The sequence below is a fragment of the Gossypium arboreum genome, chromosome 3 (assembly GCF_025698485.1).
Source record: "Gossypium arboreum isolate Shixiya-1 chromosome 3, ASM2569848v2, whole genome shotgun sequence".
Lineage (NCBI taxonomy): Eukaryota > Viridiplantae > Streptophyta > Magnoliopsida > Malvales > Malvaceae > Gossypium > Gossypium arboreum.
The window spans coordinates 26158878-26167274 of NC_069072.1; the positions used below are offsets into that span (position 1 = coordinate 26158878).

An 8397-nucleotide genomic window follows, 5' to 3' on the forward strand; every position below is an offset into this window, starting at 1 on the left:
CCGTATGACAGTGGCGGAGTATGAGCGCGAGTTTGTGAGACTCAGTAAATATGTGTAGGAATGTGTATCTACAGAAGCTATTATGTGTAAGAGGTTTGAGGATGGATTGAATGAAGAAATTTGACTATTGGTTGGCATATTAGAGTTAAAAGAATTCGTGATACTTGTTGAGAGAGCTTGCAAAGCCGAAGAATTGGCCAAGGAAAAGAGAAGAGTAGACATTAAGTCCCGTAACTCAAAGAAGAGACAGATTGGGAAGTCACATCAAACCTCATCCAAGAGATCAAGAGAGTTTCCTACTCAGTCAAATGCATCAGTGGGGTTCTCGAGCAAAAGTAAGAATAAGCAGTATGCGGCGACTAAAGCCTAAACCACTTCTATCACGAGTGTTGGTAGTGCTCTCCCAGATTGACCAAAGTGTCCTTTGTGCGGTAGATGTCATTTTGGTGAATGTCGAGGAAGTGAAAGAGGCTATTTCAAATATGGGTCGCTTGACCATTTTATCTGTAGTTCTCCTAAGACGGGCAAGAAAGGTAGAGATCAAGCTGTGAGATCGGGTAACGCTCCTTCGAGGGGTAGACCACAGAAGAACCCGGGAAGTGGGGCTGGCAGCTGAGGTTCACCTAAAGATTCCACTGTAAGGTCTGAGGGCATAGTGCCTGCAAGGACTTATGCTATATGTGCCCGTGAAGAGACAGAGTCTCTCGATGTGATTACGGGTTGATACATGATATTCGTGACAGGTTTTAATATTTATAATGAATCATTCTTGAAACTAACTATTATCACGATGAAAGCAAGTGTACCTATCGAACAGTAGTAAAGCTTTAGCAAGAACGGATTATCGGACCCAAAGGAACTAAAAGTATTAGTCTCAACTTTCTTTTTATTATCTAGCCTAAAAAATAAAAGTGTTTTGTTTATCTAACTAATTAATTAAACTAAGGAATCACAGAAAAGAAATTTGGGGAAAATCATTTTTGGAAAACTCAATTGATTAAGACAATACCTAAGGAAAAATCCACCTAGACTTCACTTGTTATTTGACTCTGAATCGGACGATTTATTCATTCAACTTGTTCCGTAGAAATCCCTAAGTTATATTATTATCTCTCTCGAGACTAACAACGTCTAACCCTAGATTGAATAATTGAAATCTCTTTCTAATTAACACCCTAGGGTTGCATTAACTCGATCTATGGATCCCTTTATTAGGTTTCACCCTAATCCGACAAAATCTTGTCACCCTATCTCTAGGCGTGCAACCAACTCTGCTTAATTATGACAAATTTACTCTTAGACAGGGTCTATTCCTCCTCTGAATAAGAGCTTAACTTGAATCAATATCCTGGAATATCAAAACAAGAATTAAGAACACATAATTAAGAACAAGTCAAACATTTATCATACAATTCAGATAATAATAAGAAGATCCGTCTTAGGTTTCATTCCCCTTAGGCATTTAGGGGTTTTAGTTCATACTAATGAAAGAACACATCTCAAACAAATAAAAATAACAAAACATAAGAAAACCCAAAACTCCTGGGGGAATTTGAAGGGAGATCTTCAGTCTTGATGGTGAATCCGGCTTCTGAGATGGATCGATCGGCTTTCCTTGAGCAATTTCTTGCTTCCTCTTGTGCGTCCCCTCTCTAAGTGCCTCCTTAGGTGTTTAAATAGGCTTTGGAATGCCTAAAAGCCCTCAAAATTGGCCTTTTCCGAATTGGACTAAACTTGGGCTCGGTAGGGACACGCCCGTGTGACACGTCAGTGTGCGATTGCTTAAGGCCGTGGTCAAGGCTATTAAATGGGCACAGGCATGTGATCTACCCATGTAAGTCATGCTTTGACCTTGCCAAAGGGACACGGCCATGTGGTCTGCCAGTGTGAGGAAGTCCAAGCCGTGTTGATTTCGTACGTTGGCCCATTTTCTCTGTTTTGGCCCGTTTTTCGTTCCTTTCACTCTCCTATGCTCACCTAAGTATAAAACATGAAATTAAGGCATTAGGAGCATCGAATTCACGAATTTTAAAGAAAAATCATCCATAAAATGTGCTAAGCATGGGATAGAAATATGTATAAATTACGGTTTATCAAATATCCCCACACTTAAGTATTTGCTTGTCCTCAAGCAAAATCCTCAACTCATAATCAAAGTAAATTCTTCTCAACTTATAATTTCTATTGATAATATCTCAAAATAATCCATAGGTAATCATACCTTGAAAATTCAACTGAAAGAACATCAAAGTTTCAAACATTCTAAGTTGAGCATTTTATTATGAAAACATAGGTGTCTCCCCTCATCTAAGTAATTACCTTTGATTCAAAATATCACAGAGTTTCACATCCTCACTAAAGATTCACTCAAATCATTCGAGGTGTTTAAGTACAATAAATGAAGCACTCAATAGTCAATAATGAAAAGTCATTACCATAGGCTTTCATAAAAATCAAATCTCCACTATAAATTGAGATGAAAAATCAATCAAAAGGTCTTTAGAGGGTTGTAACGTGGCTTTGGTAAGAGGGTATGGTCACAAGCTGAAAGAAAGGGTTAGAATCGAGATTCAATTGAAAAATTGCCTAACTAGAAAAATGACTAGTCATCAATTGCGTACAACAGAGCTTTTTCTCAGAATATGGAATTTAACTTCTTTAGCTCAGAAGATCACTACTACTAATATGTATACATGTATATATATATTAAGAATAAGACAAATTACAAAATAGAATAAAACATAGCTAAGCAACTATTCCAACTCAAATCTCGACAAAAATGGATCAAATTAATTTAGGAGATTTCAACAATAATGAGTTATGGGTTAATATTGAGGGTAAATCAATGAATGGGTTGTTAGGCTCAAGGGGGTTCACTAAGGGTTAATTGTGAAGGTAGGCTTTTATGGAGTGAGTGGGTTAAACCTAAGTGCCTTTATCATTTTGACATATCAAATCAAATGTGTGGTCTTGACATGCATAATCAAGCAAGTTCTAGAATAACAATTCAATACTGACGCACTCATAATGAAAGTGAGCATGAAAGAAATAATAGATGTTCTAAAGGCTTAAGATCCCACAAAAAATTATGGCTTTTTGATGTTTAAACTTGTGAATTCCAACTCAAAATAATACCTAAAATTGGGGAAACAACCTAAAAGTTTTTAATTCTTCAAAAAAATCAACTTATCATGCTTGATTCCCTAATGTCTTAAAGTTTAAACAATCAATGCATAAATGCCTATGTTTTAATTCAAGATATATTAATAAACATTATAGACTAATTGGAATTCATTCTAATAATGATATGAGAAGATCGCATAAGAATAAAACAAAATTCATGGATTTTTCTGATATGAAAGACCCCCCACACTTAATATGTACATTGCCCTCAATGTACAAAGGTAGATATATTGAAAAAGATAGATTTATAATCATAAGATAGGGAGAGAAGTGAAACTTCCTGAATGATGAATGAATTCCTTAAACTGGGGTTTTGGAGAATAATCAGCGTGAGAGTGAAGGAGGATACTCTGGTGGTGTTAGAGGTTCATTAGTCCATAAGTCGTACGCCAAAAGAATATTATATCTGGTGGTAGCTATGGTTGTGGTCGAGCAAGACAAGGCAGTCGTGGAGAACCTTTCCCGGTGGAGTTTTTAGTTCCTATGTGATGATGAGCTTGAGGAGCTCTTTTTATAACTGTGACAAAATTAGGAACTTTTTAGGAAGTATAAGGAAGCATAATTACTCGTAATAGAATAACCAAAGTTGATAATTGTAAAATAAAAATTAGAAAATCTAATAGAAATAAGCTTAAAGAAAAATAAAAAGTAGTCTTAAAATAGAATAAAAATAAAAACATAAAATAATAAATAAAAGTTTTTAAACATCTTTATCACTGGATGGTTCGCAAGGTGGGGGTGCCGATGAGATGTGGAAGTGGTGACAAATCTGTTGTAGAGTAGCATCAATGTTATCGGAGCGCTGAAAACACTGTTGCTCGAATCAGGTAAGGGGCTCAGAGATGTCAGCGTATGAAGCTGCCGCATGAACTGGACGAGAGGGTGGTGGTGGCTGAGACGGTGGGTCCTCATTACATGGAGGGACATCATTAGTAATATCCTCGGGATCCTCCTCCTCGGTGGATTGGGCTAGGCAATATTGAGGAGGGTGGGTTCCTCAACGCTTCTCGATCATCCTCATACTAAGCATGCTCGAGATACCTTGTGGGGACATCTGGCCAATAAGAGTAAGGGAGGATGATTGGGCTACTGTGTTAAGGAGCCCGAAGTGCCGAGCCAGTCGAGTCACGTAGGGGCCAATGGAGATGACCCCCCTCTGATGCCGCTCCGTCTGGTGGCAAATGGCGAGGGGAATAAAGTAAGCGAGGTCGAGTACATGCCCGTTTACCATGCTCCATAGAAAGTAGGCGTCGTGATTGTTAACGACACCAGTACTCTCTCGACGTCCTGTCAAAGTGTGTGCCAAGATGGCGTGTAGGTACCTCAATGAGGGAGAGAGAGTCGATGTCTTGGAGTGGCTCGAGTCGTAGGTGGTGGAACTGGGGACCAAAGCGTACCAGCACTTTGAGGGCGAGTAGTGGATGTGGCGATGGAGAGTGTCGAGGTCATTCTCATCTATGAACTCCTCTGTGTATAGGCCCAAAACTATATCGAACTCGGGCACACTCAACTGGTGGACTAAACCGCTGAGACGGAACTGGACTGTTCTAGGATTATCAAAGTTGGTCATGACGTCTTGAACATGGAATGTCGAGCAAAGTTCAAGTGTGAGCTGAAGGTATGTCGGCTCGATGATCGCAAAGAAGAGGTCCCATGGATCAGTTGTTAGGAGTGCTCGTACATCGTCAGCCAACTGGACTTGTTCAAGCGCTGTCCAGCCAATGCAGCGGCCTACTCCTAAAGGTCAGACCCGTAGGATTTGGAATAGTTCCTCTTGATTGCCAGGTCAAAATTGGAGGTATGGGTGGCAAATTTTCGTGGCAGGGCCAGAGGAAGACGCCCTTTTCTGCTTTTTCGAAGCGGGAATGGCAGTTTTCTTGCCACGTAAGCTTGACATGGTATACCTAGAAGAAGAATGAATAATATATCATAACTAATTAGCTCAAGAAGTAATCATGATTATAGTTAAACTAACCAGTCCAACCAACAATACTCAGTAGTTTAATCTAAATGATAGAGGTTTATATAGCAATTGACATAATAAAAGCATGATTATTTTCAACATAAAATGATTGAACTAGACTCTTATGTGAACACACGAAAAGAATGAATGTATCAAAAAGCATTGACTAAAATGACAAAGAATAAATGAATAAGCATGACTATAGTGAGAACTATGAATATAAATAAAAAATCTGCCAAATAAAACCATAAGAATCATAAAATTAGTAAAAGAGATGAAGAAAATAGAGAGGAAAGAGTAAACAAACGCTAAAAAGATGAGAATGGGTGTCGAAAATAGAGTTGGAGGCGGCCCACGGGTGTGGTAGGGAGACGTGTGGACTTGCGGCGGCTAGGATTAGGGATTTTGGGTGAAGAAGATGATGAATAGTGAAGGGTATTTATAGATTTTGGGATACACGGCCAGGGAACATGCCCGTGTTCCCTAATTTTTGCCCGTGTGATTCATGAATTTTGAATTTGGGCATGTTTGACATTTGGTCCATGCTTGTGTTCCTTCGGCGTGTGGGTCCACACGGCCACGTCGCACGACCGTGTCTGTCTTTGTTCGCTTCTCCCACGCCCGTGTATGTAGGCCCATAGCCGTGTTAATCTGACAAGTTCGACCACGGGTTCTAGACACGGGCATGGTGAATGCTCGTGCTATTTTCTCAGGTTCAACCACGATTCTAAGACACGGGCGTGTCGCCTTATCGCTTCCTGTGTTGGAGAAAATTTCGGCCCTTTTTCACACGGCCTAAGGTATGCCTATGTGCCTAGCCGTGTGTGCTTTAGAAAGCCTACGTTCCATGAGTCAGTTAGAATGTTAGATGTTAAAACTAAAATTTAAAGAAATTAATATTTTTAGTGCTCGGGTTGCCTCCCGAAAAGCGCTTATTTAAAGTCTAAGCTCTACTTACCTCTCTGGTGTGTGATCATGGTGGATCAAGGAGTTTACATTCCTCATCCCTGCTATAAATTTTATCAACATAAGGTTTAAGACGAGTACTATTTACCTTGAACGTACCAATTTGGGGTGATTTACCTCGACCGTATCATATGGAAAAATGCTAGTTACCATAAGAGGGGTTTCTTCATTCGGTTCAGAAGTGGCGATTTGAGGATCTACTACATCTAGTAGTACTTTGTCTCCAACTTGAAGTTGATTTGGTGAGGCATTGAGCTCGTTCTGGCATAGTTTTAGTTTATCGTGTTTTCTCAGTTTAAATGTCATCCATTCATCTAACTCCTCAATTCGTAACCTTCGTTCTTCATGGGTAGATTCTTTGTTGTGGATTGAACATGGCTCATGTGTGTCCTTCAAACTTATTTTCCGCAAAATAGGTTGCACTGTATGATCATTCTTAGTAGAACAATTTGTACAATCACCTTCAATTTTCGATGTGTTGTTCAGGTTGCGAGCTTGAATGTTGATTGTTTCGTCTCCTACACGAAGTGTGAGTTCATCTGTGCCAACGTCAGTAATTGTTCTAGCAGTTGCTAAAAAGGGCCTTCCCAAACTAAAGGAACATTACTGTCCTCTTCTATGTCTAAAACAACAAAATCAACTGGGAATATAAATTTGTCAATTTTAATGAGTACGTCTTCAATGATACCCCTAGGAAATCTGACAGTTTTATCTCCTAATTGAATGCTCATCCTAGTTTGTTTGGGTTTCCCTAGACCTAGTTGCTTAAACAATTTGTAAGGCATAACATTGATACTAGCCCCTAGATCAGCCAACGCATTATTAACATCTAAACTACCAATTAAACAAGGAATCATAAAACTCCCTGGATCTTTTAGTTTGTTGGGTAGCTTATTTTGGAGAATGGCTGAGCAAACCGCGTTCAGCTCCACATGCGACCTTTCATCTAACTTTAATTTATTTGCTAGAAGCTCCTTTAAAAATTTGACTGCGTTCGGCATCTGTGAAAGTGCTTCAATAAACGATAGGTTAATATTTAGTTTCCTTAAAAGTTTAAGGAATTTACCAAATTGTTCATCTGAGTAATCTTTCCTTATTGCATTGAGGTATGACACATGAGGTTTATATTCTGGACTTACCGATTTTTGTTTGTTTTGGCCTACCTTATTCTTACCTTCGCTTACCACCGGTTCTGGCCTTGGTATTGCCACTAACCTTTCCTCATCTTGAATGACAATTGCGTTGAGTTGCTTCCTTAGGTTAGATTCAGTATTGCTTGGCAGGTTACCTTGTGGTCGTTCGGAAATCAACTTGGCGAACTGTCTAATCTGAGTTTTGAGCCCTTGGATTAATACTTGTTGATTTTTTAGTGTCGTCTCGGTATTTTGAAAATTAGTCTCTGACACCGAGATGAATTTGGTAAGCATCTCTACAAGGTTCGGTTTTTTCTCCTGCTGGTATGGTGGTTGCTGAAAGCCTGGAGGGGGTGGTGGTTTCTGATTTCCTTAGCCTTCTCATGAAAAATTTGGGTGATTCCTCCAACCTGCATTGTAAGTATTGCTATAAGGATTGTTTCGAGATCGAGGATTATTACCCATGTAATTTAATTGCTCGTTCTCCATGTTGTGGCCATAAGGTGGGTATTTTGAATTGCTTGATCCACCTCTATTTGCTTCACACTGCATTACTGGGTGAACCTGTAAAGAACTAAGAAAACCATCAATTTTCTTATTCAAGAGTTCTACCTGATTAGAGAGTATGGTGACCGAATCGATGTTATAAACACCGGCTGTTTTTGTTGGCTTTGTCCTCATGACTTGCCACTGATAGTTATTCAGTGACATCTCCTCTATAAATTCATAGGCATCTTCAGGTGTTTTATTATTGATGGTTCCGCTAGCAGCTGCATCAACCATTTGTTGAGTCGAAGGATTCAGGCCATTATGAAAAGTTTGAATCTGTAGCCAGAGTGGTAACCCATGGTGAGGGCATCTTCGCAAAAGGTCTTTTTATCTCTCCCATGCATCGTAGAGTGTCTCTAAATCCATCCGCACAAAAGAAGAGATATCATTATGTAATTTAGCCGTTTTAGCCGACGGAAAATATTTTAGTAAGAACTTTTCGATCATTTGTTCCCAAGTAGTGATTGACCCCCGTGGTAACAAATTCAACCACTGTTTAGCTTTGTTTCTCAAAGAAAAAGGGAATAATCGAAGGCGAATGGCGTCATCAGAAACACCATTAATTTTAAATGTATCACATAGTTCCAAAAAGTTTTCCAAGTG

General features: G+C 39.3%; 1 non-coding gene across 1 annotated transcript; it reads left to right on the forward strand.

Annotated features, from left to right (window-relative positions):
* Positions 1-8086: 8086 nt before the first annotated feature.
* On the forward strand, positions 8087-8192 carry LOC128290725 (small nucleolar RNA R71). The gene has a single exon (XR_008280513.1). It is a non-coding gene; the product is annotated as a small nucleolar RNA R71 (small nucleolar RNA).
* The last annotated feature ends 205 nt before the right edge of the window (positions 8193-8397 follow it).